This window comes from Pristiophorus japonicus, chromosome 4, assembly GCF_044704955.1.
Source record: "Pristiophorus japonicus isolate sPriJap1 chromosome 4, sPriJap1.hap1, whole genome shotgun sequence".
Lineage (NCBI taxonomy): Eukaryota > Metazoa > Chordata > Chondrichthyes > Pristiophoridae > Pristiophorus > Pristiophorus japonicus.
The window spans coordinates 59,885,636-59,894,935 of record NC_091980.1 but is presented as its reverse complement, the minus strand read 5'-3'; positions in this window follow the sequence as shown (position 1 = coordinate 59,894,935).

The window sequence follows — 9,300 nt, the reverse complement described above, 5'->3', positions numbered from 1 at the left end:
GCTGGCAGGGGCCGTGGTACTGGCTACCTTATAGGCTACCTGAATGTCTCTCACCCTCTCCCCGTACTCTTTAACTTGTTTGGCGAGGCAGGAATTCTCTTCCCGCAACGCCAGTTCGCTATTCTTGGCTTCAATAATCTGACACTGTAAAAGGTCCAGTTGGGTTTTGTGCCTTTCTTTAGTGAGCTCTCTACTTTCCTTTAACTGCCCCACCTCTGTCCACAGCCTTTCCCCAACTGTGGCCCTTGCACTGGACCTCTCTTCTGCCTGCCTTAATACTCCCTTTAATTTCTCATTCTCCTCATCTAGAAACCGGAACTGTCGCTGAACGCAAATTAGCCAAATGGCCTTCTCTATCAACCTTTTATGGTCCTTGCTCTTGGTCCATTGAGCTGCAGCATCTTCTGGACGCTCAGCATACAATAGATCGAGTACCCATTCCTTAGCCACATTTAACCTCTTAAGCACATACGAGGAAATCCCCTCTTCCATTTTGCTTCTTTTCTGAAACCAGTCTCTCTCTTATCACGTCCCTTGCCCCAGAGTCCCTTCGTAGTCACCATTATGTAAGGGGTGGTTTTCAGTGGGGTCAGCTTTCCCTTCTGACCTTATATGAGCGGTTTTGAATTGCTCCCACACCCTTGGTTCTAGACTCTGGAATTATGAAGGGACTGTGACAGACTTGGACAGACAATCGGTTTCAAGGTAGGAAGCAGCTATGGCTTTATTGTGTTTAAAAGGAAGTAAAAGGCACACCTTTAATAACACACACAGAATAGTAATACCAATACACACTGAGGGGTACAACACATTGAATAAATTGTCAACATACAGCCTGTGGGGAAAAGAATACAGCTTAAACTCTAAATGGGGTAAAGAGGAGAATGCAGATACATTTACACAAGTTATCCCAGCCTCCCCCTCCCAATTCCCCTAACTGACTAAGTTATTGCTCTGGGGGTTCAGGGGCTATGCCCACCAATCCCTTTTGACAGTTGCTGGTGAATCGCGGTTTCGGGGTTCGCTGCACTTGGCCTTCTTGGCGAGCCGTACCCCGGACTGCGCAGTCTTCAGTTGGGGTGAAACCATTGATGTGGTGAGTTGCATTTTGGATGTATGGGGTAAGTATCCACTTTCTTTGGTTGGAAATAGTTTTAGTTAGTCCTTTTTGGTAATCTCTCACCCATTGGTTGTTCAGAAGTAGATTGTAGAGTGGAAATAAATGTCGATTCTTCGGTTTTTGCTGAGTTGGTTTCGGTTGGTCGTTTCGCTGGTTGTGGTGGCCCGGGTTGTCAATTTGGTTGCTGACAGCCTTCCATTTCGTGGGCCTCTTGTTGTTGGCATGCTTGGTCGGCCCTTGATGATTTCTTGCAGTTTTCTCCACTACTCCATTTCTTCACTCCCCACCTTTGGCTGCTTGAGTTCTTTTCTTTGTAAAACTGGGGATAGATATACCCCAAAAAGGCTTCCTTATCTCCCACCAAATCTGGCCCAACTCTTTGTTTCAAGGGAGCTGCTCATTAGTTTTGAGCTCTCTTCTTTGTCAGAATTTGTCGGGCTCGTTCAGCAGTAATTTGATTATGATGTGTTAATGTGGAAAATCACCAGTTGGCATTGTTGAAGCAGTGTTTAAACTCTTGGGCCGTTGGGCTGGGCCCGTGATTTCAATAGGTTTATTTGCACATGCATACCACTAATGGTCTCCGGTGATTAGCCTGATAGCTCTTGATGCGTTTATTGTCACTAGGGAGCAAATTTTTATGTCTCACAGTTCTTGTTAGTTATCGATTGACTCATTCTCCCAGACAGATTGAATTAGCTCCAATACCCAATTCCTGAGTGAAGTCCCACCCTCTGTCCTGGCAGTCTGTTCCAAATGTTCCTTTAGAAATCTTAAACTTGTAAAGCTCTTACGTATCTTCCTCAGAGTTTTTCCTAGGATACCAAAATGTTCATTGAGTTCCAAATTAAATTCCCTTTCCTATGAGTCCAAACACTGGGGGTGGGGGTCTCCATGAATGCATCCCCTTTTATCCCCTGCAGGCCTCGTCTGCCTCTTTAAACTCATTTGTGTCCCGAAGTTTTTTCTTCCATTTTAAAAGTCCAGAAAGGGAGTCTTCTCCTCTGCAGAGGTAAAGGTACAAGGAATCTTTGCGAAATATTGGTAAATTCTACAGTATGCAGGTACAGCAAGTAATCAGGAAGGCAAATGGAATGTTGCCCTTTATTGCAAGGGGAATGGTGGATAAAAGCAGAAAAGTCCTGCTACAACTGTACAGGTTATTGGTGAGGCCATACCTGGAGTACTGCATACAGTTTTGGTCTCCGTATTTAAGGAAGGATATACTTGTTTTGGAGGCTGTTCAGAGAAGGTTCACTAGGTTGATTCTGGAGATGAGGTGGATGAGGATAGGTTGAGTAGGTTGGGCCTATACACAATGGCGTTCAGAAGAATGAGAGGTGAACTTATTGAAACTTAGAAGATAATGAGGGGTCTCTACAAGGTGGATGCAGAGAGGATATTTCCATTCATAGGGGACACTAAAACTAGGGGGCTTAGTGTCAGAATAAGGGGCCGCCAATTTAAAACTGAGATGAGGAGAAATTTCTTCTCTCAGAGGGTTGTAAATCTATGGAATTCTTTGCCCAACAGAGCTCTGGAGGCTGGGTCATTGAATATATTTAAGGCGGAGATGGACACATTTTTGAGCGATACGGGAGTAAAGGGTTATGGGGAGTGGGCAGGGAAGTGGAGCTGCGTCCATGATCAGATCAGTCATGATCTTATTGAATGGCGGAGCAGGCTCGAGGGGCCAAATGGCCTACTCCTGTTCCTATTTCTTATGCTCTTACGTTCAAATAAAAGTTTTTTGCACAAGAGCTCACGGGGTTCGGGTTAATATATTAGCATGGATGGAGGATTGGCTAACTAACAGAAACAGAGAGTCGGGATGAAAGGGTCATTTTCAGTTTGACAAACTGTAACTAGTGGGGTGCCACAGGGATCATTGCTGGGGCCTCAACTATTTATAATCTATATTAATGACTTGGATAAAGGGGCCGAGTTTACTGTAGCCAAATTTGCTGATGATACAAAGATAGGTTGGAAAGCAAGTTGTGGGGAGGACGCAAAGAATTTGCAAAGGGATATAGATAGGCTAAGTGAATGGGCAAAAATTTGGCAGATGGAGTATAATGTGGGAAAATGTGAGGTTATCCACTTTGGTAGGAAAAATAAAAAAACTAATTATCATTTAAATAGAGACTACAGAATACTGCGGTACAGAATGATCTGGGCATCCTTGTACATTAAACACAAAACGTTAGCATCCAGGTACAGTAAGTAAACAGGAAGGCAAATGGAATGTTGGCCTTTATTGCAAGGGAGCTGGAGTATAAAAGTAGGGAAGTTCTACTACAACTGTACAGGGACCACACCTGGAGTACTGCGTACAGCTTTGGTCTCCTTATTTAAGGAGGGATATACTTGGCTTGGAGGCAGTTCAGAGAAGGTTCACGAGGTGAACCTCCTGAGATGAAGGGATTGTCTTATGAAAAAAGGTTGAGCAGGTTGGGCCTATACTCATTGTGGTGATCTTATTGAAACAGGTTCTGAGGAGGCTTGACAGGATAGATGCAGAGAGGGTGTTTCCCCTCACGGGGGAATCTAGAACTAGGGGGCATAGTTTCAGAATAAGAGGTCGCCCATTTAAGACGGAAATGAGGAGGAATTTCCTCTCTCAGAGGGTCTTGAATCTTTGGAATTCTCTACCCCAGAGAGCTGTGTAGGCTGGGTCATTGAATATATTTAAGGTGGAGATAGACAGATTTTTGAATGATAAGGGAGTCAAGAGTTATGGGGAGCGGGCAGGGAAGTGGAGCTGAGTCCATGATCAGATCAGCCATTGGATGGCAGAGCAGGCTCAAGGGGCAAAATGGCCTACTCCTGCTCCTATTTCTTATCTTATGTTTTTATGGAGAAATTACCGAAAGCTGGAGTGGAGTGAGGGGGAAAATTCAAAGGTGCAGGAAGAAATGCAAGGCTTGAAGACACTGAAGAGATAAGGAGCCAGATCATGGTGGGATATGAAGATAAGTACAAGAATTTTAAATTGTATGGACTGGCATTATAGGTAAATGAAGATAGGGGTGATGGGTGAATGGAAATTAGTGAGAGACAGGATACTGGTTGGTGATTTTTGGACAAGTTGAGTTTCATGAGAGTAGTGGATGGGCATCCAGCAAGGAAAGCAATGCAAAATTAGAGTCTAAAAGTGAAAACAATGTGAAAACACTAAGGATAGGGTCTCAATCACAGGGCAGTTACCTTGCAGAAGTAGAATTAAGTGATCTTGGTGATAGTTAGGATCGGGCATTTGAAGCTTAACTTTAGGTCAAACAGAACACCAAGGTTTGCAGGGTTTGATTCAGCCGAAGGGAGCAGCAGCCAGTGAGGTGATTGAGGTCAGTGCTCAGGAAGCGGTTTGTGTCAGGGGTCAAAAATGAAAACTGTCATCTTCCCAATTAAAGGAAGTTTATATCTATCCACAACTTAAGCAGCTTTAGAGTTAAAAGCATATGCTGTGTAGGGATTTCATTTTCACTCTTTTTTTTACTGATTGCAAAGGACATTTCTTGTACAGTGGTGATGATGGCCAGGCCAAGAGGCTAAGCATTGTGACGGTCAGGGCAAGTTCAACAAGTAACGATCTGCAGTTGGGGAAAAACTCACGCACTTACAACATTCAGAAGGAACTCAAGATAGACATCAAAGTGGCAAAACTGCTTCTCCTCTTAAAAAACAATGGACACTGAGGTCAAGTCAGTGACACAACGAGTAGGAATATAAACAAACCACACATTATCAGTATAAATGCAACCACATGAGATTGCTTTGTATGAACCTTGTTATAGGATTAGTGATACTGCACAGTATGCAGTGCAGGCTTAGCTTTCCCCTCTGCAGGCCTATCTGATGATTGACATCCCGAGTAACCATGGCAACCCTGTCAGGGTTGGTCGGTGGTTACTCACCGGAAACCTTTGTTTATTTAAACTGTCAACTTACTGAACCCCACCCGGGCTTCCTGCTGCTAATTCGTGCTGCGCAACAAACCGCTCGGAAGCCTTTAGCTTCTAGTTTCTACCGGCAGGGACGCAAAGACAAAACCCCATGCTCCAGCTCCACATGCACTTTCTAATGTATCAGGTCAAGACTTCCTCCTTTCCCCACCACAAAACAATCAACTCGTTCATTATCATAATAAATAACAAGGGTAAATGTTTTCCTGCTTACTTTCGCATATACTGCACCTTATCACCTTTCGATGGTCCTTTACACTTGCTTCTCAACACCGCTGCCTCACCACATCAGGTTTGATTGACGTGAGAAATAGCCATTCAGAAGTGAATTGTAAAACGGAACAACCAATCCACATGCCTCATCGGCGGACATAACCTGGACAACTCGCGAGGGCAGGTGTGTGGGTGGGGTGTGGGGGAGTGCGGGGGTCAATAATGATTGACATGTAAACCAACCAGTGAGAAGTCGCATGTTGCCTGGGCGGCTGATAAGCAGCAACCAATGACGATCATCATCATAGGCAGTCCCTCGAAATCGAGGAAGACTTGCTTTCACTCTAAACGTGAGTTCTTAGGTGACTGAACAGTCCAATACGGGAATTACAGTCTCTATCACAGTTGGGACAGACAGTCATTGAAGGAAAGATTCGGTGGGGAGCCTGGTTTGCCGCACGTTCCTTCCGCTGCCTGCGCTTGTTTTCTGCATGCTCTCGGCGATGCGACTCGAGGTGCTCAGCGCCCTCCCGGATGCTCTTCCTCCACTTAGGTTGGTTTTAGGCCAGGGATTCCCAGGTGTCGGTGGGGATGTTGCATTTTATCAAGGAGGCTTTGAGAGTGTCCTTGAAATGTTTCCTCTGCCCACCTTGGGCTCGCTTGCCGTGTAGAAGTTCCGAGTGGAGCACTTGCTGTGGGACTCTTGTGTTCGGCATGCGGACAATGTGGCCTGCCCAATGGAGCTGATCGAGTGTGGTCAGTGCTTCAGTGCTGGGGATGATAGCCGGAAGAGAACGGTGGACTGCGCGATGCACTGCGGGAGCTGTAGTCTAATTACCAATAGGCGTAGTGTAAAAAAATGGTTTTCAGAAACTACAATCCCACAATGCACCGGCGTCTGAGGAGCCGCTCTTTGCCTGACGACCCTGTCACGTGGCTCTCAGACCCTGTGCTGAATGCTGTCTTGTGCAGTTTCTCTTGAGCGTTATGTGGAGCTTGTGTCCACTACAAATGGCCAGACAAGCAAATTGATAAATGAACACAGATCATAATTATGTCATATAATAAGCAGGAAAGGCAAGGTTTCGTGATTCCATGTTCTACCTGCTTTCTGTGAAGGTGGTGACATGCAGACTTAGTTAATACTTTCCAGTGCCCTAATTTAAAGAGTCACACCAACCTGATTAAATTCTTCAACAATTTTAATATAAATATAGTTATTGCATTACATAGTTTACTAGTATATTTTTAAATCAAAGATAAATGAAGGAATTCGAAAGCAATCCCTGAAACCACAGAAACATTGCTATATTTAATACCCTTTTTACCCTCACAACATTTTCATTAGATTCAAACGTCTGTTGCAGCATAAGGAACATGTTCTAAAGATGAAAATTCAACCAACTGGTGAAAGCTTGCGGTGTAGCCAAGCCCACTGAAGGTTTTGAGGTCACATTCGTTCCCTCACAGCTGTGGCATTATTGATTCAGTAAACTACACCATTTCAATATAAGTATTAAATGAGCCACCACCTAAAAGATAAAACAAATGACGTGTGTTGTTACATAATCATATTGAAGATAGACTTGTTAACAAAATTGAAGCACATGGGATTAAGGGGACAGTGTCTGCATGGATACAAAATTGGTTAAGGGACAGAAGGCAGAGATTAGTGGTAAAGAATTGTTTTTCGGACTGGAGGGAGGTATACAATGGTGTTACCCAGGGATTGGTTCTTGAACCACTGGTCCTTTTTGTGATGTATGTAGCACTCAAATCACTGACTCCACACGGTCTTGTGTTGTAGTAACTGCTGTGACCTTAGTCTTTTATTGTCTGACTCCAGAGAGCCTCTCAGGTGTGGTGGGCAGCCTTTTATACTCTGTCTAGCAGGTACTTTCAGGTCTCCCACCACAGCGCCCTCTGTGGCGCACTATTGTACTTATACATTTAATGTACCTGGACAATACATAACATCTCACTCCCACCTCCAGTTCCAAAATCCATTGCCGGTGACCTCGGCCTTGTTCGTCCTGGTTGATTTGTGAGTGGGAGACCATAACCATCGACTTCCCTCTTCTTCCCCATGTGGAGCACCCGGTGCACATGTGTGGTATTTGCAGTCCTTACTGCAATATGGTGGAATTCTACAGTTAATTCAGAGACCATGGTCCAGAACTTAAAGAAGGGTAACTTTGAAGGTATGAGGAGTGAATTGGCTAGGATAGATTGGCGAATGATACTTAAGGGGTTGACAGTGGATGGGCAATGGCAGACATTTAGTGACCACATGGATGAACTACAACAATTGTACATCTCTGTCTGGCGTAAAAATAAAAAAGGGAAGGTGGCTCAACCGTGGCTATCAAGGGAAATCAGGGATAGTATTAAAGCCAAGGAAGTGGCATACAAATTGGCCAGAAATAGCAGCGAACCCGGGGACTGGGAGAAACTTAGAACTCAGCAGAGGAGGACAAAGGGTTTGATTAGGGCAGGGAAAACAGAGTATGAGAGGAAGCTTGCAGGGAACATTTAAATGGACTGCAAAAGCTTCTATAGATATGTAAAGAGAAAAAGGTCAGTAAAGACAAACGTAGGTTCCCTGCAGTCAGAATCAGGGGAAGTCATAACGGGGAACAAAGAAATGGCAGACCAATTGAACAAGTACTTTGGTTCGGTATTCACTAAGGAGGACACAAACAACCTTCCGGATATAAAAGGGGTCAGAGGGTCTAGTAAGAAGGAAGAACTGAGGGAAATCCTTATTAGTCGGGAAATTGTGTTGGGGAAATTGATGGGATTGAAGGCCAATAAATCCCCAGGGCCTGATGGACTGCAGCCCAGAGTACTTAAGGAGGTGGCCTTGGAAATAGCGGATGCATTGACAGTCATTTTCCAACATTCCATAGACTCTGGATAAGTTCCTATGGAGTGGAGGGTAGCCAATGTAACCCCACTTTTTAAAAAAGGAGGGAGAGAGAAAACAGGGAATTATAGACCGGTCAGCCTGACATCGGTAGTGAGTAAAATTATGGAATGAATTATTAAGGATGTTATAGCAGCGCATTTGGAAAGAGGTGACATGATAGGTCCAAGTCAGCATGGATTTGTGAAAGATAAATCATGCTTGACAAATCTTCTGGAATTTTTTGAGGCTGTTTCCAGTAGAATGGACAAGAGAGAACCAGTTGATGTGGTGTATTTGGACTTTCAGAAGGCTTTCGACAAGGTCCCACACGAGAGATTAATGTACAAAGTTAAAGCACATGGGATTGGGGGTAGTGTGCTGACGTGGATTGAAAACTAGTTGGCAGACAGGAAGCAAAGAGTAGGAGTAAATGGGTACTTTTCAGAATGGCAGGCAGTGACTAGTGGGGTACCGCAAGGTTCTGTGCTGGGGCCCCAGCTGTTTACATTGTACATTAATGATTTAGACGAGGGGATTAAATGTAGTATCTCCAAATTTGCGGATGACACTAAGTTGGGTGGCAGTGTGAGCTGCGAGGAGGATGCTATGAGGCTGCAGAGTGACTTGGATAGGTTAGGTGAGTGGGCAAATGCATGGTAGATGAAGTATAATGTGGATAAATGTGAGGTTATCCACTTTGGTGGTAAAAACAGAGAGACAGACTATTATCTGAATGGTGACAGATTAGGAAAAGGGGAGGTGAAACAAGACCTGGGTGTCATGGTACATCAGTCATTGAAGGTTGGCATGCAGGTACAGCAGGCGGTTAAGAAAGCAAATGGCATGTTGGCCTTCATAGCGAGGGGATTTGAGTACAGGGGCAGGGAGCTGTTACTATAGTTGTACAGGGCCTTGGTGAGGCCACACCTGGAGTATTGTGTACAGTTTTGGTCTCCTAACTTGAGGAAGGACATTCTTGCTATTGAGGGAGTGCAGTGAAGGTTCACCAGACTGATTCCCGGGATGGCGGGACTGACATATCAAGAAAGACTGGATCAACTTGACTTGTATTCACTGGAGTTCATAAGAATGAGAGG